Genomic DNA, 23,565 nt, shown 5'->3' with positions numbered 1-23,565 from the left:
ACAAGTGATGCAGAAGTACCACACACAAAAGTTAGAGCTTCCTTTCATCACTTCCGCTCTGTTCCTCTAGCCACAGATACTAGAAAAGTTCATCTTTCTGGAAGCCTTTGCTCTCACCTTTTGAGACACCTGGGATTCCTACTGGCCCCTCCGTGAAACCACAAGCCTGTTTCCCTCTATTCAGCTCCTCTCTTGTCCACATGAGAAAATCGGGGTCTTGAGAGGTAATGGTCATGCCAACATGACACTGCTTACATAGGCTCCCAGAGTGTCGTTGTGTGTGGAGCTTTCTCTAAAATGGATCATATCAGTAGATTTTACGACCATAGGGCTCCCTCCCACTGTAATGCGGGAGTGTTTGATGAGGGGAAAATGGTGGGCCGAGGCATTGACAAAGACCCTGCTCACAGCTGAGCCCAGGGGTGGGGGTGGGGGTGTGTGTGAGGGAGTGGCAGAGCCTTGCTCTGGGCTGCTTTCTCCGTCTTTGTGATCTCGTTTGTTTGTTTGTTTGTTTGTTGGAAATCTTTCTCTCCATCTTGCTGCCACCCTGCCTCTGGCTGCCTTTTTCCCCTCTGAGGCTTCGTAGATGCTTTGCAGACTACACGTTCCTGACTTAGGGCGAACAGACCCCACTGAGCACTCAAGTATAAATACAAGAGGGCTTCAAAGAGTTGCTGGTAATTTTCCATGATGGGATGGGAAAACTTCTTTCTCCGTCTCTGTGTCCCCACCCCACCCCTCCAGATGCTGACGATGACACTGTCCTACTCACTCAAGAACTATAGCCACGCGCCTCCCTCCCAGACCACGCCTCTCCCTTCTCTCCTGCTTCTCTTTCTCTGCTCCTTTTCCATTTCGGATCCCATGGGATCGTTGTTTTTCTCTAGGAACTAAACAGTATCAAACCGAATCCTTATACGTGTTGCAAGCGACAGTATTCCGTAAACAAAAAGCCGAGTGGAAGCAGTAGCCTTAAAACGGATCCCAACCTCTGGCCACCCCGCCGTGCAGAAGGAGACCTCCCCCCCTTCACACACACTCTCCCCCACCGCCTGTGGCCAGGCCTTCCCTGCAAGGCACCTGCAGACAGGTTCCGACCACCCACTGAGGCGAGCGGTGGGACAGTCACCTTTTTCTGCCCTCAGGGCTCCTAAATAAAGATTAGCACGCGGCCTTTGAGTGGATTCTGACTCGTAGCGACCACGTACACTATATAAATCCAAGGCTGGTGGAGTCGAACTACTGACCTTTCAGTTAGCAGCTGAGCGTTTAACCACTGCGCCATAAGGGCTTCTTAAATAAAAGAATTCGGTTGTCTAATTTTGTTCCTAATTCTACAAAAGCTACTGAGTTGGATATTTTTCCTCTAAAAATTTTCCAGAAGGTGTCGGCGACTTTTTCATTTGCCTCGTATCTCTCAGTTGATTTCCCCTTCGGCACTTCACGGCTTTGAAAGATCAATTTCCTGCGGAGCCTTAGACATGTGGAGCATCGGGGCTCCCTCTAGTGTCATATTCCCCGATGACACCCAAACCCCAACCAAACGCGCGCCCGCAACGCTGACTCACCGTGACCGCATCGCGCAGGCTAGAACTGCCCCTGTGGATTGCCGAGGCTGTAACTCTGTATGGGGGTAGAAAGTTACATCTGTCTCCCGTGGAGCGGCTGGTCATTGCCAACGCTGACCTTGTGGTTGCATCACAACACGGAACCACGGTGCCTCCAGGGCGCCCCGTAAACATCAGAACGGAACAAAACCTACAGCCCCACTTCCAAGTCAAATCTGACTCATGACAAACGTATGTAGTGTTTCTGAGACTGTAACATGTTAAACAGCCTCACCTTTCTTCCACAGAATGGCTGCTGGGTTCGAACTATCAACCTTGTAGTTAGCCGCCCGAACACCAAACCCACAGCACCACCAGAGCTATTGTAGGAGATACAGAAGTAAGCAAAGAAGCAAACAATCAGTTAAAAAAAAAGAGCAAGAAACCAGGCTTCAGTTAGGGTTCATTATGATTCAACCCTCTGCTGGGAGCTTGAATTTTCACCCAAGATGTACTTATCAATCATTCAACAAATCCCCAGGTGATACAGGGATTTTTGTTACAATGTAGATTCCAGTCCAGTATAACGGGTGGAAATGCAAATTCTGAGCAGATGGTCAAAGCCTAATGAGCCAGTCTGAAACCTTGCAAGAATCGGAGGGAGGGTATACACTACTACGATTTGCCCTCACCGCCTTGGCGCAATGTTGTTTGTTTGTTATTGTCTCCGTGCTGTGACTCACAGGAGGAGTGGACGCCTCGTGATAATGATGGATACAAGGGATATAGGGAAACTGGAGGGGGTGGCGAGAGGGAGGGACAGGGGATTTGGGAGTAAATAATGAAGGCGGGAGGGGGCAGGGAGCACTAGAATGGATTGTGATTATGCAACTCATTTTAAAGGCGATTTAACCATGAGGGGGTTGGTCCTGGAAAATTGATGTGGTGATGATTGTACAATTCTCCTTGATCTGATTGGACGATTGAACTTTGGAATTGTACGATATGTAAATAATGTGCCAATAAAACTGTTGGAAATAGAAATGGGGTGAGATTTGAGACCATGACTGAGATTCATTTTCATCAGGTTACTGTCATGTCTGAACAGGTGACTGCAGAAAGACAACGGGGACCAGGAAGGGAAAGACACTGAGTTATCTAAGTAATATGTGACCATCTGTGATTGTACCGGATCCATGATCGACACCCATGGAAACGGCAGTCAGGAAAGCGCACTGGGCAAATCTGCGGCAAAAGGCCGCTTTAAGGAGCTAAGAAGCAAAGATGTCGCTTTGAGGACTAAGGTGCGCTTGGCCCAGGCCATAATATTTTTGACCATATTAGAATCACGTGCATGCGAAAGCTGGACGCTGTAATCAAGAAGGAAGCTTAGAGAAGAACGGATGATGCATTTGGAGTATGCTGTTGGTGAAAAATATTGACTATGTTATCAACTGGCGGAAGAACCAACAGATGTGGGGGAGAAGGAGTAATGATCCTTAGAAGGGAAGGTGGCTTCATTGCACGCATTTTGGTCATGTTATCCAAAGGGGCCTGTTCCTGGAGGAGGGTATTATGCCACATAAAACAGTTGGAGTGAGGGAGGAGCCAGGCCCCCAAGGTGCTGAGCTGAGACGGTAGGTGCAACAGCGGGCTCAGACATAATCATTCTGAGGCCCGCGCAGCACCGGGGGATGTTTCGCTGTAGGTAGGCTTGCTGGGAACCGGAACCAACTTGACGGCACCGAGCAACAACCACGTCCACGATTTACCTCGGCAGCTTTAGAGCAGGCCTCTGACATTCTGCAGTGCTGTTTCCAATATGTCTTTGAAGTGTTCTCATGTTTTGATACACCTATTCCAGTAAGCCTGTTATATTTCATTCCTAAAGTAGTAATTTTTTGGCATACAAAGGTAAGTCAAACTATTTCTAAAAGATATTATAGAACTTTTTATTCAATAGAAGTAGCAAAGGGTGAAGCTATTGTAGCTTGGCAGAGCCTCCGTTTAGATTTCTACCCTGGTGAAGGTGGCATTTCCAGCTCTAAAATCTTTCCCCAAAGAATTCTGCACTCTTCCAAAATAAGAGTTTCGTCAACCTCCAAGGACTCAAATCGTGCGTGTTTCTTTAAGTGGGGTTTGGAGACAAAAAGAAGTCTGATGGGGCAAGATCAGGACCATCGGGTGGATGGGGTATGATTGCCAAGGAAATTCTAGTAGGACGTTCTTATTATTTTGAAGAATGGTCAGACACATTGTCACAATGAAAATAAATTCCTCCACACAACTTCCCTGACTTTTTCTCATCAATATTATTTTCCATTTTCTTAAACAGTCTTCTGAATAAGACCCTATGATTGTCCAATGTCCTTCCAGAAAAATCTGTCAAGGTTACCCCTTTTGGTGTCTCATGAAAAATAGTTGCCATAACCCCTCTGCCTTGAATTTAACTCAGATGGCACTGTTTTGGTTGGAGGTGTTTTTGTTTGTTTTGTGTCTGTTATGAAGGCACATAAGGAGACATTATCTTACGGAGAGACCTTGTCTGTACCTGTGGTAGGTAAATGACTTCAGGTCCACTAGACACTCCTGGCTAGAGGTGGAGTCACACCCTGATGCTGTCTCCTTGGGAGCATGACCTTCTCATAAGGAGGCACCTTGGCTCTCCTCCTCTCTCTCTGCTACCAGCCTGAAGCCTCTGGAGCCCGGCCTTCTTCCCACCAACCTGGGATCCACACGACTCTGCACCCACTGGCCTGTGATCTTCCTGCACTCTGCACCATTGCATGTGGCTACCTGAGTCTGCAGAAGGACTTGAGTTGGACTGGATAGATAATAACATCTTCATACAGAGTTCTTTCTTATACATATGAGTATCACTGGATTTATTTCCCTCCTGACCTGCCCTAACACAGTAGCCAACCACTGAGCTCAGAGACATGTTTAAGCACAATGCTGAGAATAAACCCATGCGTGTATGAACTGGAATGCTAGTAGCAATACTTGTGGACTTACCCTGGTAATGTTACCACTGTGGTAATTTTGAAATCTGACACACTTACATTGGCCACCACATTGAGCAGTCAGATCCAATAAAGGGATGCTCTCTAGCAAACGTTCTTGTGTGCCTGTAAATGTCCAAGAAGACAAATAAAATAATGGTTGAGGAAACTCTTGCAAGAATAAATGTGAGTTTTCAAATTTTCTGAATATGCACAGGATTATTGAAATTGATACAGATATCTCTATTAGAATCTTTGGCTATCCATGATGGAAGCAAAGAAGATTCAAAAATATCCTGACAGCCCTGTAATTCAACGACAGTAGAATAATTGTGGTCCCTGAAAATCACACACCAAACACACACACACACACACACACACCAAGTTGTTCTAAAAAATTTTTCCCCCACAGCTATAATACAAAACAGAGAATTGTATTATTTGATGATAGATCCAGAAGAATGTTTGAAAATGACTTATAACTATAACCTATTCCATTGTTTAATATAGTCAGTAAAGACTTTTTCAGCAACTGGGAAAATTTGCACCAAAATACATTCATTACTGCACAGTGATTCTATTGGAGCACTGGGGTTTTGTTTTGTTTTTAATGTTTTGCCTTTTTAAACATGTGAAATGATTTTACTTCATATTTGGCTTTCCATGCTTATTTCTTTTTCTTTTAAATAATAGAATACTCTTGAGATTCTACACATTCCACTTGATGTTGATAACTTTTATTTGTTTTTGTGACTTTTAAAGGTGAAATGTAAAGTTATTTATAAAAATAAAGTTGAAATGTATTAAGATTTTGCTCTACTGATATTTAACTCCATAAATTCTGAATTTTTAGAAAAATATGGAATATATGCTAAGCACAGTTCTAAATTCTTGGCACATATTAATATAGTTAATCTTCACAACAATCTTATTATCATCCACATCTTACAGAAGGGAAAAGTATAAAAGGGGTGACTAAAGTTACATAGCTAGCATGTGGTAAAACTGGCATTTAAAGCATATAAGCTAACACCAAAATCTATGCTCACCCCCCTTCCCCTATTGGATGAGGCTTATTTGGGGAGAAGACCTGAGAATTAGGAGAGCACCAACCCATGTGTGGCAAGGTACTCCACTGAGTATAGGAAGGGATTTGCTTTTGTTGATAAAAGGCGGCCGCAACAGCTTATTTCTGATGGGCCATACAATTTAAAGAGCTCATTTGTCCAGGAGGCTCGCTTGACTTAAAGGAATCTAGAGCCCTGGTTCTACTCGCACAACGGCCTCTTAACCTGTGTGCAAGTTCTGCAGGAGCACAATGAAGTGTTCTGGAGTTCCCATTCTTCTCAAGGTCATCATAGTTGACTATGATCCCCACAGCCAATCGTCTTTGCAGGATCAACAAAGCACAAGTAAACTTATTAACAACCTTCGATATGCTGATGACACAACCCTACTTGTTGAAAGGGAGGAAGAGTTGGTGAAGATCAAGGACTGCAGCCTTCGATATGGATTGTGACTCAATGTCAAGAAAACCCAAATCCTCACAACCGGACCCATCGGTAACATCATGATAAATGGAGAAGAGGCTGAAGTTGTCAAGGATTTCATCTTGCTTGGATCCAAAATCAATGCTCATGGAAGTAGCAGTCAAGAGATCAAAAGACAAGTTGCTTTGCATCAGCTGCACAAGGCCTCTTCCTCCCTACCCCCACAGATACCATCTACATTTATTTTATAGCCAAAAAGTTATGTGCAACAAATGAACATTCTTACATATTTATATATATTTTACCGTATATACTGGAGGATAAGCTGACCCGACTATCAGCAGAGGCACCTAATTTTACCACAAAAACTGCCTTAAAAATGTGCTGGAAAAAAAGTGCTGAAAAACTTACTTTATACGCGAGTACATATGGCATCTACCCGTTAGCAAAACTGTGCCCTAAATCTCTGATGAAGAATATTTCTATCTCTACTAAAGGGGAAATCTGCCCAGTGAACTCCATTTCTAATGAATACTTAACTCTGGGGCATAAAGCACTACTAGTAAAACATTTTTGATGGAATGTACTATGCAGATCCAACACCTAATATTTAGATTGTGCTAAATTTAAATATTACAGTTTTACAGTAGCAAAATACTTCACCTTTTCTGGGCCAATGGGTCTAAAAGTGTCTAACCTGGAGCCCCCCAACCATATCCATTTTGTTTGACCGAAGGCTATTTCTGATAAATTAGGAATCATGAAGTGCTGCCTAAAACACCTAGGAACGTCTCACCAATGCTTGCACAAGATCTCTTTGGAGTGTTGAAAAGCAAAGATGTTATTTTGAGGACAAAGGTAAGGCTGACCCAAGCCATGGTATTTCCAATTGCCTCATATGCATGTGAAAATGGGAAATTGAATAAGGAAGACCAAAGAAGAATTGATATTGATGCATTTGCATTGTGGGCCTGGGAACGAATATTGAAAGTACCACAGACGGCTTAAAAGGACAAACCAATCTGTCTTGGAAGAAGTAAGTCCAGAGTGCTCCTTAAAAGCAAGGAAAACAAGGCTTTTCTTACCTATTCTTGACATGTTGTCAGAAGAGACCAGTCCCCGGAGAAGAACATGAAGCTTGGAAAGCGGAGGGGCAGAGAGAAAGACAAGGCCCTCCATGAGATGGATTGGCCCAGTGGCTGCAACAATGGCTCAGCACAGGAACAATTGTGAGGACAGAGCAAGACCATGCAGTGTTTCCTTCTGTTGACTCTAGGTCACTATGGATCAGAACCGACTTGATGGCACTTAACAACAACAAGAGCCCTGGTGGCATGGTGGTTGTTATGCTAACCAAAAGTTCAGCAGTTCAAAACCACCACTGTAGCGAGAGGAGGCTCTCTTCCCTCATAAAGGGTTACAGCCTTGGACACCCAGGTGGCAGTTCTACTCTGTCCTATAGGGTCGTGATGAGTCAAAACGGACTAGTTTGGTGTGGTTTGAGGCAGATACAAGAGGTTTAATTAGACATGGGGGTGGGATGAGTTTAAGAGTCGGGGAGGGGAGGATTTATATTTTAGGAAGAATATTGTCCACTTGACTGTCGATGTCATGTTGTTACCCACGAGTCCTTTTTTTTTTTCATTTTACATGTGTCAAGTGTGTGTGTCTCTGTCTCACTGTGTGCATGCCTCTGAACGTTTGTGCATATGATGGTGATGTAATGAGGGGTCCATGCAGACGTGTGAGTTCTTCCAGGCCATGTCCTGCATCTGTGCCCTCAGCCCCCAGAGCTCCTAGTAACCAGGGACATAGTCCAGGATGAAGATGGTCCATGTGATAGTTAGGTTTTTTGGTGCCGACATGTACCTGTAAGAAAATAAGGGTGGAATTTAGCCTGCCAATTGGGTCACAGGTTCACAACCTCCTCTGGAGGTGCGATCGAGATCAATGGCTCTCTGGAGGCTGGCCCCTTTCTCTCTGCCTTCACCTTCCTGTTGGTGAGCCACGCTGAGACCTGCTCAAGCCCTGGGATGCGGCCACCACCACTGGATCCACATCACTTTGCACCCACCAGGCCCGGTGATAATCCTGCATTTGGCATCATTGCTTGTGATTGCTGAATGTGAGGAGGGACGTGTGGACTAGTATTGGACTTATGGACTTGAGCTGAACTTGGGCTGTGATGTTTGCTTGCTGCATATAGTTCATTCTTGATATAAAGTTCTCTCTTACACATGTATGAGTGCCAGTGACTTTGTTTCTCTAGTCAACCCGGCCTAACACAACCCGGAAGAGGACCACACTGGCCACCATCTTGGTGGCGACGCCCGGCTTGCCTGTGCCCAGCCTCCAGCAGACCCTCTTACGGCTCGAGTCCTCCTCAGTGTTGGGTGCGACCACCACGCTGACTTCGTCTGGACGGACACTGTGCTGGACACTGCCCTCCTGGGGCTGCGTGCTAGTGCCCTCTACCCACTCCCTTTGGTGTCTCTATACTTAAAAAAAAGACTTTTATCATCTTTTTAGTGAAAGTGGACAGAGAAAAATGGTTTCCATTTAACAGCTCACTCATATTTTGTCTCAGTTCCCACGGTGTTAGCACGCTCTCCCGGTGCGTACCATTCCATTCGCCTCCTTTCCTCGCTTCCTGCCCTCGGAGTTGGCCCCTGGACAACGGCTGCGAGTGCGCTAAGGAGTGCTCCCCTCGCGTGGCAGTTCACCTTTAGGCCTAGCTGTCGTTTGAATGACAGCTGAGCCCGGGGGAGGAGCTCAGGTCTGGATTCGAAGGGTGGCTATGGGCCACTGTCTTGGCGGTTCAACCTGTCTCTATCAGGTCGGTAAGCTTGGCCTTAAAAAATTGTTATTTATGGTTTAGAGTTTTGTTCCACATGTTTCTCCCACTCTATCCAAGAACTTCTATTGTGATGCCTTTCAGAGCAGCCAGTAGTGGGAGCCGGGCACCAGCTAGACCAGCGGTTCTCAACCTGTGGGTCGCAACCCCTTTGGGGGTCGAATGACCCTTTCACAGGGGTCGCCGATTCATAACAGTAGCAAAATGACAGTGACAAAGTAGCAATGAAAATAATTTTATGGTTGGGGGGTCACCGCAACATGAGAAGCGGTATTAAAGGGTCTCGGCATTTAGGAAGGTTGAGAACCACAGCTCCACTTTAAGCCACGCCGGTCCCTTTAAGTTCTGTGGCCCTCATATCTCCTTTACATATTTCCTGTTCCACATCTCTCTCCGCACCTCCCTTCACCCGTGCTCACAGCTTCATCCAGCCTCCATTTCAACATTCCCTTTGTTTTCCTTTCTGTCTGTTGAGGACCCCCGTCTTTCTTTCCTTCTCACGCCCCTCTCCACGCACACACCTTTCTCGCGGTTTCCGCTCCATTCTCCGCACTTTTCGTTTGTAGAGGTTTTATTGGAGAGATGAAACTCTCCCAGAGACACTGGGATGTAGGGCCTTCGGTCCAAAACTCTTAGCAAAACTCTGCTCTCAGCTTCAGATGAAGGGGTCCTAGGGGCGCAGTGGTTCGGTAATTGATTGTTGGCCAGAAGGTTGGTGGACTGAGCCCCCAGGAGACAGATGGGGTAGTCGGCTGCTGTGAACTAGTCTTGGAAACCCTGTTGGGTAATTCTGCTAGTTTACAGTATTGCTGTGAGTCACCATTGGAATCACAATCAACTCCCCGCAATGGGTTTGGTTCTGATTCTCTGTGGGCATTGGGTTTTGATCAATGTGGCTGGGCTGGGATTCTCAGTGGTTTGGCAGTTCAAGCCTAGTCATCACCCCGTGCAATCACCTCCACAATGGGGTCTGCTCTGAGTAACCAATTAGTTGTAAGAAGATTAGGGTGGAATGCAACGCCGTAATCAGGTCACGGTTGTAATAATATTTAAAAGGATGTCTCCTCAGGGGTATGGCCTACTTCCTGTATTGGTGGTTCTTGTGGAAAGGTTGCTTGCTTTTCGCTGGGTCTGGATCCCGCATCAAGCTCATCACCCCCTGGAATCAGTCCTGAGAGCCACCTGCCCTGTCATCCAACTTGCCATCTGCCTTGCAGACCTTGGATCTGCTCACCTCTTCAGTCACAAGCTGACCTGTTGACCTTGAATTCATCCCCCCACCCCCCACCCCCGGGAGCCAGCCTCCTGCCTGAGGCTTCCTTGCCAATCTTGGGTTCATCAGCTCCAACTCCTCCAGCTTCACATATGACTCATGGACTTGGAACCTGTCTGGATTCTGACTTGCCTGCTTCTACAACTGTGAGAATTTCTATATATATACCCATAGAAATGTCACTGGTTTTGCTTCTCTAGAGAACTCAACCAAAGCTAACATTGAAATACAATCAATTCGAATATCTATTGAAGAAGTCTAGAAATTGGCCCTCATTTCTATAATTGTTTCACCCTGAGCCCTGGCTTTCACCAACAGTTTAGCAATTGGATTTTAATACCATCCTGGACGTGCTCTCTCTATGCTTGAGAATATATATATTATATATATATATATATATATATAATCTCCAAGATAGCATAGATATATAAATAATGTTCCAAGAGCTGAACTATATGTGCACACACACACACACACACCCCTAGATATCCAGAAAGAAGATTTGACTTTTCCCTCGGTTTCCACCTAGGACCCACTCGTAGGAGATGTTAGTGGGGACCATGAAGAAAGCATCATGAACTACATGCTCAGGAGCAGAAAGTGGATCACAATGCTTCAAGGCAAGCAGCTTCAAGATAAACATCAGACAGGTCTGTTTTTTAAAGTTCCTCAGCTGGGATAGCCACGACCTTGGCCCTGTTTCTTGCTCTGGCCTCTCCCGCCCCCTCCCTTTGACCCTCCCCTCCCCTTTTCCTCTCTTTCTTTCTTCTCACATGCATTGCTCCCTCCTCCCACGACTGCACACTCATTTGTCTCTGCTAGACAGTGTCATTTGGTACTCTAGACTGCTGTTTTAGAACTAGGCATATCAGAAGCCATTTGCAAGCAGCCATGGTGGCCCCATGATTAAGCGGTCAGCTGCTAACTACAAGGCAGGCCTTTTGAATGCCCCAGCTGCCCCAGTGGGAAAGAGATGTCACAGTCAGATTCTGCAGAGATGTACAGCCTTGCTCTAACTGATGGACTCAGGAGGCTTGTGATGGACTTACTTAATCCAGCAGGGCCCAAATGGAACATGATTCTCGTGTGTTTATTTTGTCACTAAGTCATATGCAGAGCTGACAGCCATCCAGAGCTGGGAGTCATTGCTGGGCTGAGTCGCAGGGTAGAAGTGGGGACCCCCTGTCTGTTTCTCACCGCACTTGGAACTATTTCTAAAGCTCAGACTCAGTAGCGGCTCTTTAGGCCATAGCAAAACGCTCCGGAGCAAAGCAGTTGCCACACAGTGTCACAGTCCTGGATGGAATATGAGTGTGGAGACGCCGACACCTGAAACCAGAGTCCTGTCGGCCCTGGCCACAGGAGGGCAGTATATTTTAGCTGCGGGCCCAGTAGTCTGGAGGTTTCCTGGCTCATTTTAAAGGAGGATGTGGTGGTGTGTGGTGGGATAGTGATGGAGAAAACCCCAAAGCAAACTCACTGCCAGCGAGTCGATGCTGACTCATAGCGACCCTACAAGGCAAAGTAGAACTGCTCCCGTGAGACTATAACTCTTTGCCGGAGTAGAAAGCCTGGTCTTTCTCCTGTGGAGCACTGGCTTGGTGGTTGTGAACGGCTTGGTGGTTGTGAACAGCTTGGTGGTTGCGAATGGCTGACCCCGCTGATTGCAGCCAAGCGGGCTCGGAGGAATGGAAAAGAACCACCATTTACCCACCACCTGCTCTATCACAGGCCTTACGCCCCACCAAGTCCTCAGCACAACCTTGTGTACGAGGGATTCACATTATGCCTGATTTTGAAGATTTGGTAAGAAAGGCAAAAGTTCAATGAGCACGTTGTTCCGTTTCTACGGTGAGTTGTTTGAGACAGTAATTCCTGGGGTACTGAATTTGGAGACAACTGCTGTTGCCCCGGTATTAATCTCTCAACAGTGCTGACACCTCCCTGGACATACAATGTTGATGTCCAGTGCTCCTGGGGGTGGGGGAGTGGGGAGGAGTAAAGTTGATAGCCGTAGGGAAATGCTGCTGAGCTGCTTGTGGTGGGGAGAGTTATGACTTCCGGCCACAGAGATCGCCTTCCAAGTGTGGGGACGAGTCTGGTTATTGCAGGGTTTGGCTTTGCCGAGTCGGTGCACAATGTGAAAGATCGAACTGAATTCTTCCAAACAACAGAGGAAGCTCGAGGTTCCTTCTCTTCCTGCCTGTGGCCCCTCCACTCCACCCCGACCAGCCCTTAGCCGCTATTTCACATAAATATTGAACAAATCATGCAAGACAATGAGTCTGAAGACAAGAGAAAGCATTAGTCTACTGGGCACCTCTCACGTGCCTGCATCTGGATACACATGCCTTTCCCTTCCTGGGAAGCCCTCTGGTCTCTGGTCTCCAGCACTCCCGTCCCCCACTTACCCTGAAGGCTTCACTACTCAACCCACAGGGCATGGCTGTCCCATTCATCTCTTTATTGACTATGAACTGTCAATAAAACAAATCTCCCACAACTGCTTTGCTCTCACTAGGGACTTTGGTGAGTTATTGGGCATATAAATAAAGAGAGGCTTTTTAAACTTTTACACGACTTTCACACTGGGTAAATCTTTGCAGTACTTAATAACAGCGCTACTGTAAATGGCTTGTTTTCCTGAGGAGAAAACAGCAAGCCTACCATATTAGCATTCTCCCCGGCTTTGTTTTTAACTTGTAGAGTGACAACTGCATAATTTAAATCAAATTTCCATGCAGGGACCTACATACGAGTCTGTTGTCCAGGAAAGGTGTTTGGTGAGACAGTATTGGTTACTCTGTGCCATCGGGTTGATTTAGACTCTTAGTGACCATGAAGGACATCGTAGGATTGCCCCCAGGGTTTCTTTCGCTGTCGTCTTTATGGGAGCAGGTCACCTTTCTTCTGAGGCTGGTGGATTTGAACCGCCAACCTTTCCATTGTTCGCAGCTGAGTTCTTATCCATTGTTCCACCAGCGTGCCTCCTCCAAATTGACTCATTGAGAGCATTACATCTTTCTCCTAGCGTGAAGGAATGACGGGGAGACTGAGAAGAGAGGGCCTCACGGAGAGGGGTGGGGCAGAAAAAGACGTCGAAAGGTAAGGAAGGATAGGGTAGAGGTGGGGCATGGAGCATGGCATGGGCAAACTAAAGTGTGGAAGAGGAGAAGGCAGAGAACAGGGCCGGATGGCAGCCGTGCCACATGCCTCCAGTGAATTAAGCAGTTAGACTTTAGACCCACACATGGATGCTTTCCAAGAGATTCCTCACCTCATTTCCTCTCCTTAACTCCGAGGTGGAGTGAGAAAGTAGGGCCAGCAGTCCGAGAGAAACTGTTTATTCCAGCACTTTCCTTTGATCCCCACCTTCGAGGAAACAGTGCGAGGGGGGCTCTTCTCTAACAAGGTGAGCGTGCCTCCATCTGCCGCGCTGTCTGCTTGCTTTGCACAATCTCCCCCATCATATGTTCACAGCGCCCATCATATGCCATTCTGGCACAAGTACAAGAAAGCCAGTCAAACCCGACTGGTGGAGGGAGAAGGGGGCACAGCTTGGTTCCTGTTTCGGAATTTGTGCTAACACACGGGTAGCTTTATTAAATGTAAATAAATGTATATATTTTGTCTTTAATTGAGGTCTAACTTACATATAGCAAAGTGGACAAATCATGACCTTTATTAGAACATATGTTTGTAGACCCATGTAATTACGAACTTGATCGAGATATAAGAAGTTTCCAGACTCTAGTAGGTTCTCTTATGTCCCTTGCAAATTAGCCTCTCCTCCCAATAAGCAATTCCCCCTCTGTTTCTTTCACTATAAATTAATTTGCCTGTTTAATTTAGTACAAAGGAGCCTTGGTGGCATAGTGGTTTCTCACTGGGCTGTGGTCTGAAAGGTCAGCAGTTTGAAACCACCAGCCACTCTGTGGGAGAAAAAAAATGGGTCTTTCTAATCTCATAAAGAGTTACAGTCTCAGGGGAACTGATTACAGGAATCTACATATAGCCTCATCCCTGGGGGAGGGACAGCAGAGAAGAGGGCAGGGGGAGACGTCAGACAGTGTAATATATGACAAAATAATACTAATATATGAATGATGAAGGGTTCATGAGGTAGGAGGAGTGGGGAGGGAGGGGGAAAATGAGCAGCAGGTATTAAGGGCTCAAGTAGAAGGCAAATGTTTTGAGAATGATGATGGCAACAAATGTACATATGTTCTTGACACAATGGATGTATGGATGGATTGTGATAAGAATTGTACAAGCCCCCAATAAAATGATTTAAAAAAAAAGAGTTACAGTCTCAGAAACTCACAGGAGCAGTTTTACTCTGTCGTATCGGGCTGCTGTCAACCAGTCAGAAGAGATTTAATGGCAGTGAGAGGTTTTATTGAGAATTCGTTTTTTTTTTAATTAAAAGATAATGGGATTTTTGCACAAATTTTTAATATATGTATATGTTCACAGACATGTTTGCGCACACACACATATACACACATGCCTATATGGCAAACTCAGGGCCATCCAGTTGATTCCAACTCATAGTATATAGGTTTTCCAAGAGTATAAATCTTTTCAAAAGCAGACAGCCTCATCTTTTTCCTGAAAAACAGCTGATGGATTTGAACAGCTGACCACAGTGATACCAGGGCAGTTAAAATATACTGTCCTCATGTGGCCAGGGCCGACTTGATTATGGCTTGGTTTCTCTGTACTCCTATTCCATCCAGGTTTGTGAAACTGTGTTGCAACTGCTTTGCTCCGGGAGCGTTTTGATTCATTTTGATATGGCCTGAAGAGCCACGGCTGTGTCTGGATTTCAAAACATTCCCAAATGCTGTGAGGAGCAGACTCTACTGCCAGGCTTCCAGTGCCCACATGCATGAGTCTATGCCAAACAAAGTGTCTTTAGACACGTCTCTGTGATCAGTGCATGGCTACAGGCGAGTTCTCTCAGCAATACCTGCTCATGCCTTCAGAAAATAAAAAAGGCCCAGTTAAAACGCTTGTCTTCTGTTTGGGCCAGTTAGACAGAGAGGTCAGTTTAGAACAGTGGTTCTCAACCTTCCTAATGCCATGACCCTTTAATACAGTTCCTCCTGTTGCGGTGACCCCCCCCCTCCAACCATAAAGTTATTTTTGTGGCCACTTCCTAACTGTCATTTTGCTACTGTTATGAATCGGGTGACCCCTGTGAAGGGTTATTCTGCTCCCAAAGGGGTCTCAACTCACAGGTTTCGAACTGCTGGCTTACAAGGTTATGTGACTGTTTTGGAGGGGTTTTTTTTAAAGATCATTTTATTGGGGGCTCTTACAACTCTTATAACAATCCACACAAAAAATACACATCAATTGTATTGAGCATATTTGTACATATGTTGCCGTCATTATTTTCTAAACATTTACTTTCTATTTCAGCCCTTGGTATCAGCTCCCCCCATGACCCCTTGATAGATTATAAATATTATTATTGTCATATCTTACATCGACCACTGTCTCCCCTCATGCACAGTTTCTGTTGTTTTTCCCCCTGGGGTGGGGGGTGGGGGTCAGCCGCTTACAGACATCCTCCCTGAGGGCAGTTAGTCACCAGACTACAGGGTAGACCTGCTCCCTGCTACTGGGGACAATACACTATTTCTCCCTGAGGTCTGCTACCAAGCCCAAGCAGTTCACACCCTGCCAATAATGGTCTCTATCAGTTGAGCCAGGGAACAGGCCAAACTGGCTCTGTGACATCCAAAATTAAGTTGCCATCCTAAATCTAGGATCCGCCCATCTTGCCACCAATCCCACCAATCCCTCCTCTTCCTATTACATGGATACCCCTAGATCATCCCCTCCCATTGCTGTATTACCTATAGCACAGTTCCTTCCTGTGACGTATGTCTTCACCTGTAATCAGAGGGCTTGCATGTCCCCAGAGAATATAAAATCCTGGGCTGGCATTAAAGATCTCTCTCTCTCTCTTCACGTGGACCAGCAAGCGGGGCTGAGGTGAGTATGCTACCATGAATTGTGTCTGACTCCATTTATTTCAATATTTCTCATCTATCTCTCATGCTCTCTATAACTTTACTATGATCTTTACTTATTATCGCTGTACAATTGCGCCTACTGGACCTGTAATGATGTGTTAGGGGCTGGCTTCCCCTGACAGGTGGGGGATGTGGTTACGTGTCAATCACTGAGATTCCATCTCTTCCCTTCTCCTCTTCCCTTCTCCTCTTCCCTTCTTCTCCCTACCCTCCTTGTATCACTACTCCCATTTCTCTTCCTGAGGGGTTTACCTGACCTGGATTCTATGTGTCGTGAGCCCTTATCTGTACCAGTGTACATGCTATGGTCTAGCCCATAGTGAAAGACAGGACTGGGGTCATGATCGTGGGGGGGTGGGCGGGTGGTTAGAAAGTTTCAAGGAATATTGTGTGTTTTATTGGTGCTATACTGCACCCTGACTCATCAGGGTGACCCTTCTGTGACAGGATGTCACATTGTCTACAGATGAGTCTTGGTCTCTGCTCCAATCCCCCTCATTGTCAACAATGGTTTTATGTTTTGGTTTGGTTCTTCTGGTGCCTGTTACCTGATTCTGTTGACACCTCAGGATCACACAGGCTGGCGTGCTTCTTCCCTGTGGGCTTTGGTTCTCTGCTAGATGGTCACCTGTTTCACTTCAAGCCTTTAAGACCTCAGATGCTATATCTTTTGATAGCTGGGCACCATCCACTTTCTTCACTACATTTGCTTATGCAAACATTTTGTCCCCATCAACCAGGAGGGTGAGCATCATAGAATGCCAGGTTGTTAGAACAAAGTGTTCTTTCATTGAGGCAGGGCTTGAGCAAAAACCCAGTCTGTCCACTATCTCAATGTATTGCCATATAAATATATGCACATAGGTGTATAATTATATTTTTCTGAATTAATATATTTACATAAGTTTATACCTATGTTTATACCTCACCTCTATCCATAGGTTTGCTTCTTAGATCTTCTGTTACCTTTTACCTTCCTCCTGCCCACCCATCATACTTGCCCTTCTTCTGCCTGTTACTAATTCCTTAGTAACAGCCAGATTGCTGTTGCTCCAATCCCCCCAGGATCTCTAAGTCTGGAGGTCATCTTGATGGACTTTCTCCAAAGACACAGGATGATCTTGGGGATTTCTTAGGAAGCAGCTTTAAGAAAAAGAAAAACTACATTCGTGAGAAAAGGGCCAGGAAAGTTGCCCTGAGGAATTATTTTCTGATTAGGACATTGCACCTCCTCGTTCTTCGAGGCCATGGAGGGTTGTCTTACAAGGATTTCATCGGGAAACCTTGTCCCATCTGTCCTGCAGCCCTGCCCCTGCCCCACCACGCTTCCTTTTTGTTGCCCAAACCACATAGAACCAAAAAGAACATTTAAATGACCCGATTTGAGTCCCTGAGCATGCTTAAACTGCCTGGTGTGAGTGGAGTTCTTTGAGCACGGATTAGAGAGATGGAAAGACTTCCCTCAGCACTACATGGATGTAGATAGAGGATTTGTGGAGAAATGATAGCTTTATAGTTTTGCCCTGTATATGTGAGGGGGCTTCAAAAAGTTAATGAATTAAGAGACAATGGAATTTTCCATATATATGGCTTTTGCCCATCATGCCTAACACATTTTGTAATAGTCCATTCCATTGCCTGATTCTGTCACAATTTATGGATGTATCCTGTTGTTAAGCATTTGAGTTGTTTCTAGCTCTGGCTTATTATAAATAACACTGCTTTGAACCTTCCTGTACATGTCTTTGATGTCCATAAACACTAATTCTATAATGTATTTACCCAGCAGCAGGCATTGAATCCATGGTTATGCTCATCTAAAGCAGTAGTCTCAACCTTCTTAATGCTGCGACCCTTTAAAACAGTTCCTCATGTTGTGGTGACCCCCAACCATAACATTATTTTTGTTGCTACTTCATAATTGTAATTTTGCTGCTGTTATGAATCGGGCGACCCCTGTGAAAGGGTCATTCTACCCCCAAAGGGGTCGCGGCCCACAGGTTGAGAAGCGCTGATCTAACGTGATACAGGGAGAGAACAATCCTCCATAGAGCTTATGATAGAGGAGAGGTCGTAAGACAAGAAGGAATGAAGAGCAAAAGGGGGAAGGGCCAGGGTTCATACATAAGAAGAAAACAGCTATGGAATTTGTTGGTCACAGTCAGTTAAGGATAATGGCTTTGAGGACATGGTGGCTGTTTTGTACAGGTCTTCAGTATTGAATATTTTTTTGCTGAAGACAAAGACAAAAATCATTCCCTGGAACCTTGGTCATGCAGATTAAAAGTTAACCAAGCAGGCATAGACTGTGACCTTTTTAATGTGCATTTATTGAGACAGTTCTTAATCATTTTAAAGCTGTATTAAAGGAAACAATTTATAAGTAAATACTGAAGTAAAATAAGACACTTTCTTTACTACACTTGATCTTAGCCAAAAGGCCGAGAAGCGACTGACACTTTACTAAGCTATACATTTTTATTTATCAATTCACCCCAAATATAAAAGACTGACCTTGGGTCGCCTACTAATTTCTTAAAGACTTTTCAGCTTTAAGAGGAGAGAAGGCAGTCATGGACTGTGTGTGTGTGTAGATTTAAGTTGCCCTACCCCCAACTCTTTTTTCTTAGTCATAAGTCCATTTTTGCCACTACCTGAGATCTCCTAGTACAGAACCAAGTCAGATTATATTTTTTTATTGAAGAATTGAGGGCAGTGTATTCACTTGCTCCTCACACTCTTCTAATTTCTGTCTGGTGAGTGACCTGATTGAGTTGGTGAGTTTCCGAACTTAGCTTTTTTTTTTTAATTGAGTGCTCTTACATCTCTTATCATAATCCATACATTCATCCACTGTGTTGAACACAATTGAACATATGTTGCCATCATGGTTGTCTTTTTTTTAATCGTTTTATTAGGGGCTCATACAACTCATCACAATCCATACATACATCAACTGTGTAAAGCACATTTGTACATTCATTGCCCTCATCATTCTCAAAACATTTGCTCTCCACCTAAGCCCCTGGCATCAGCTCCTCATTTTTCCCCTCCCTCCCTGCTCTCGTCTCCCTCATGAACCATTGATAATTTATAAATTATTATTTTGTCATATCTTGCCCTGTCCGACGTCTCCCTTCACCCACTTTTCTATTGTCCATCCCCCCCCCAGGGAGGAGGTCACATGCAGACCCTCCCTCCACCCTCCCAGTATCGCTGCTCACACCACTGGTCCTGAAGGGATCATCTGTCCTGGATTCCCTGTGTTTCCAGTTCCTATCTGTACCAGTGTACATCCTCTGGTCTAGCCAGACTTGCAAGGTACAATTGGGATCATGATAGTGGGGGAGGAGGAAGCATTTAGGAACTAGAGGAAAGGTATATTTTTCATCTTTGCTATACCACACCCTAACTGGCTTGTCTCCTCCCCAAGACCCTTCTGTAAGGGGATGTCCAGTGGCCTACAAATGGGCTTTGGGTCTCCACTCCGCACTCCCCCCCTGAACCCCTCATTCACTACGGTAAGATTTTTTGTTCTGATGATGTCTGATACCTGATCCCTTCGATGCCTTGTGATCGCACAGGCTGGTGTGCTTCTTCCATGTGGGCTTTGTTGCTTCTCAGCTAGATGGTCTGAACTTAGCTTTTTATTAGATAATCTTGGAACCCTATTAAAATGGATATTTCCCCAAGATAACACTGGCTAGTTACCTTGGTGATTGAGAATTTATTCCTTCAGCTCTTTAATCAGTGTATGTCCGTTGCGTGTTTACTATGTGCCAGAACCATTTCTAAGATACAATAAACACAACAGATGGCTAAGACCCCTGCAGTGCACTGGGATCATTTCAGTGGAGCGAGGCAGACAACAAATACAGAAATAATATGGCCATTATCAGCAAGTTATCAGAGGAATACAAAGAAAGACTTAATAAGGAGTAAACAGGTGACTTTTTTATTGGGGGATCTAAACCAAACCAAACCAAACTCACTGCCATCGAGCCAATTCTGACTCCTAGTGATCCTATAGGACAAAGTAGCCCTGCCCCTGTATTTCAGAGACTGTAACTCTAGGGGTACAAAAATCCTCCTCCCTTTCCCATGGAAAGATCTAAGGGGGTGCCATTTATGCTGAGTTCTGAATGAGGTCACCATGCAAAGATGTGGAGAAAGAGCTTTCAGTGTTGAGGCATGGCTTGGCCGAAGGCTCTAAGGCAGCACTGAGTTTGACATATCCAAGGCGGAAGGACAAGGCCAAATTGCTCAGAGCAGAGTGAGTTTGAGCTAAGTTAGAAAGATAGCCAAGGGCCAGATCTAGTACAAAGGGATCCCTTCCCCTGACACAGTCAATCCACCCAGAGGTGAAAGGCCCCTTAGAAGTAGATAGGAGACTGCTTCTTTGTTTCTTCTTGTTTATAGCACTTGGTTTTCTTGTTTCTTTTCTGGAAAATAGAGCTCATTTTCTACATCCTAGTGCTGTGAAGACGAAGTTTGTCAGGAGAATGTCAAAGGGGACACAGGGTTAAATACAGAACTGCGTCTGTTCACTGGTAGCTGCAGAAGCCAGGATTGTCACCCCAGACCTCGCATCTGGGCTCCATTATGAGGGCAGAGGCCTGGCATTCCAGAATCTTCATTTCCTTTAGACTTTGCCAACAGCAAAGGGCAAGGGGCAAAGCCCTTCCACCCAGGGGCTCTCTTTTAGTTGTTATTTGCCTGTCTGGATCCTGAAAGCAGTCTGATGGCGGAGAGCAAAAGCAGGACCAGTTTAATGATGTTTTCAGCAAAGCCTATCTTCTGTGAAACAGCTATTCTGGAGTTTTCATCTTATATTATACCCCTTTGATGCTTATCCATTTGTAGCACATTTTTAAATCTAGCAAGATGAGGCTTCTCTTTTAGTATAATTGATCAATTACCTCTCCAGGTAATATTTATTACTGTATAAAAATGATCCCACATGGACTTTTAAAAGTATCTTATCAAATGTATGCCTGGTGTAACTTGGTAAATGTAAAAATGGTAAATGTAGGTACTCTTAGGAGATGCAAGATTTTAAACTATTCTCAGTCATTTATATATATTAGTAGGAAGTTGTTTATCAATACACAAGCCACCATGTTTAGAGTACGGTGAGCCCTTCTTCAGGCTGGCACTGGAGGCTGCTCAAAAGGAACAATGGTGCAGAGACAATGCAGAGACTGAACAAACAGGTGGGAAGGGGCAGACAGCAGGTTTATTGAGCAGTGAAGTTAGGACACCTTGGGGACGACCCCCAAGCGGGTCTGTCCTACCGAAATAGCGAAAGGAGCCAGACCTTGCCACAGCTGGCAGGTCCTTTTTATTTTGACTGGGGTCTTGAGCTCAGGACCAGGGTTTTGCTTTCATTTTTTTTTAAATGGCAGTCAACCCTGATTGGCTGGGATCCAAGTAACACTCAGTCCCTGGTTGGCTGGGACCCAACTATGTCCTTAATTGGCAATGCCCAGGTGGTTAATCACTGTGGTCAGAACCTTCCTTGTTTCTAGTATGTCGGGGTGAGTCATGAGTGAGACTAATCAGGTGGCTTTCCTGTCCCTGTCAAGCACAGAACAACCCACTGAGCAACAACAGGTGGTGGCTGGAATGTTGCTGTGATTCTGATGCTTTCCCCTGGTAGTTCAAAGAGCAGGAGGGTCAGCCATGGAATAGGCAGGTTTCTGGAGAGCAGTGGTTCTCAACCTTCCTCATGCTGAGACCCTTTCATCTAGCTCCTCATGGTGTGGTGAGCCCAAACACAAAACTGTTTTCGTTGATACTTCATAACTGTAATTTTGCTACTGATATGAGTCATAATGTAAATATCTGATATGCAGGATGCATTTTCATTGTTCCAAATTGAACATCATTAAAGCATAGTGATTCATCACAAAAACAACCTGTAATTATATATTGTGAAATATTTATTTCTAATGACAAATAAATGAAATTTTGTCATGAAGCGTGGTATAGCATGGGTAACAGTATTCATGCCGGGTACTTGTATGTGGGCTAATCTGTCTGTGGGTGGACCCACCTGGAGATGGATAGAGGAGCAGTGTCTTGGTTCCTAAGACCTTTGGAAGTACGTGTTTTCCAATGGTCTTAGGCGACCCCTCTAAAAGGGTCGTTCCACCCCCAAAGGGGTCTCGACCCAGAGGTTGCAAGTCGCTGCTGTAGAGCTTCCAGACTCAGTCTAGGAAGACAAGTGTGGCAGTCTACATCTCACAATCAGCCAATCAGGTTACTATGGATTGCAACGAAATAGCGTCCAACAGAGTGCTGGGAGATGAATCCCTAGGTTGGAAGTCTTTCAAAATATCCCGTTCCTGCTTAACTAATGGGCTCGAACTTGTCAACAGGTCCCTTTGACTCTGTCCTTGAGTAGCTATGCGTCAGAATCAACTCGAAGGCAATGAGTTTGAATAGTCCCACCTACAACTGTGATGAAGGAGACTGCCATCAATCAGGACTTTGTGTTTCCTTTGTTCCCCAGTTCATATTTAAGGGTCATGAATCCTTGGACACTATTATGACCTCTCTCATCTGGAAGATTCATTTTTGTCTTTGTCTGCTTTTCTCCTGTTGAAGACTTACTGAGTCTTTATAAAACACAATTGAATTGGAGGTCTCCTTTCCCCCCTAAAACAGTAGATCAGCTCCTTTGAACAAATAGGTTGTTGTTAGTGGGTGCTGATGCGGTGTCTCCAACTCACACTGACCTGGTGGAAAGGTCATTTTGTGTGGAGGACAAATGGAAGATGGAGAGAGATTAAGGGTCAGTAACGGAGGCAGGGGGATGGTAGCTCTGCCAAGAAAACAGTGGATGCTGGTCATTGTCCTCGAGTTGATCCCCACTCATCATGGTAACGGAAGGAAGTGGCCTGATCCTGCAACATGGCTCCTCTGTCCGAGTCCTTGAGAGGGCGGGGCAGGAAAAGAAGAGTACAGGTAGCCTTTTGTCTTCAGAGAGGTCTTCAAGACAATCTTGTGTTCTTCAAGAATTTTTATACACAGTAATGTTACAGCTCTTTTAGAATTTGTCTAGCAGGTTTTCTGGAAAACCCCTAAAAAAATTTTTTTTCATACAGAAAATTTTTGTACACGATTTTTTGCACTAAGAGTTTTATTTCTGTGTCACCTCAACTTGCAGTTCTGCACAGAGTGTGGACATGATATGGAGAGTATTCCAGGAATGCACGAGAGCCTCCAGGAAGTTCCCAGGAAGAACCTGGTGACCACAATACCTAACAGCTCTTCATGGGCTGCCGTTGTTTTTCTCGCTGGGCTTAGGAAATTGAGAGAAAGATAAAATAGATTCTGGGGTTTATTTC

At 45.1% G+C, this 23,565-nt stretch overlaps 2 pseudogenes; one reads left to right on the top strand and one right to left on the bottom strand.

Annotated features, from left to right (window-relative positions):
- Window positions 1-18,510: 18,510 nt before the first annotated feature.
- LOC142455653 (U2 spliceosomal RNA) lies at window positions 18,511-18,666 on the bottom strand (annotated as a pseudogene).
- A 4,582-nt stretch (window positions 18,667-23,248) lies between these two features.
- On the top strand, window positions 23,249-23,300 carry LOC142455760 (U7 small nuclear RNA; annotated as a pseudogene).
- The last annotated feature ends 265 nt before the right edge of the window (window positions 23,301-23,565 follow it).

Source organism: Tenrec ecaudatus, chromosome 8, assembly GCF_050624435.1.
Source record: "Tenrec ecaudatus isolate mTenEca1 chromosome 8, mTenEca1.hap1, whole genome shotgun sequence".
Taxonomy (NCBI): Eukaryota; Metazoa; Chordata; class Mammalia; order Afrosoricida; family Tenrecidae; genus Tenrec; species Tenrec ecaudatus.
Note: the sequence above shows the minus strand (reverse complement) of the source record. Positions and strands in the feature narration are given on the sequence as shown.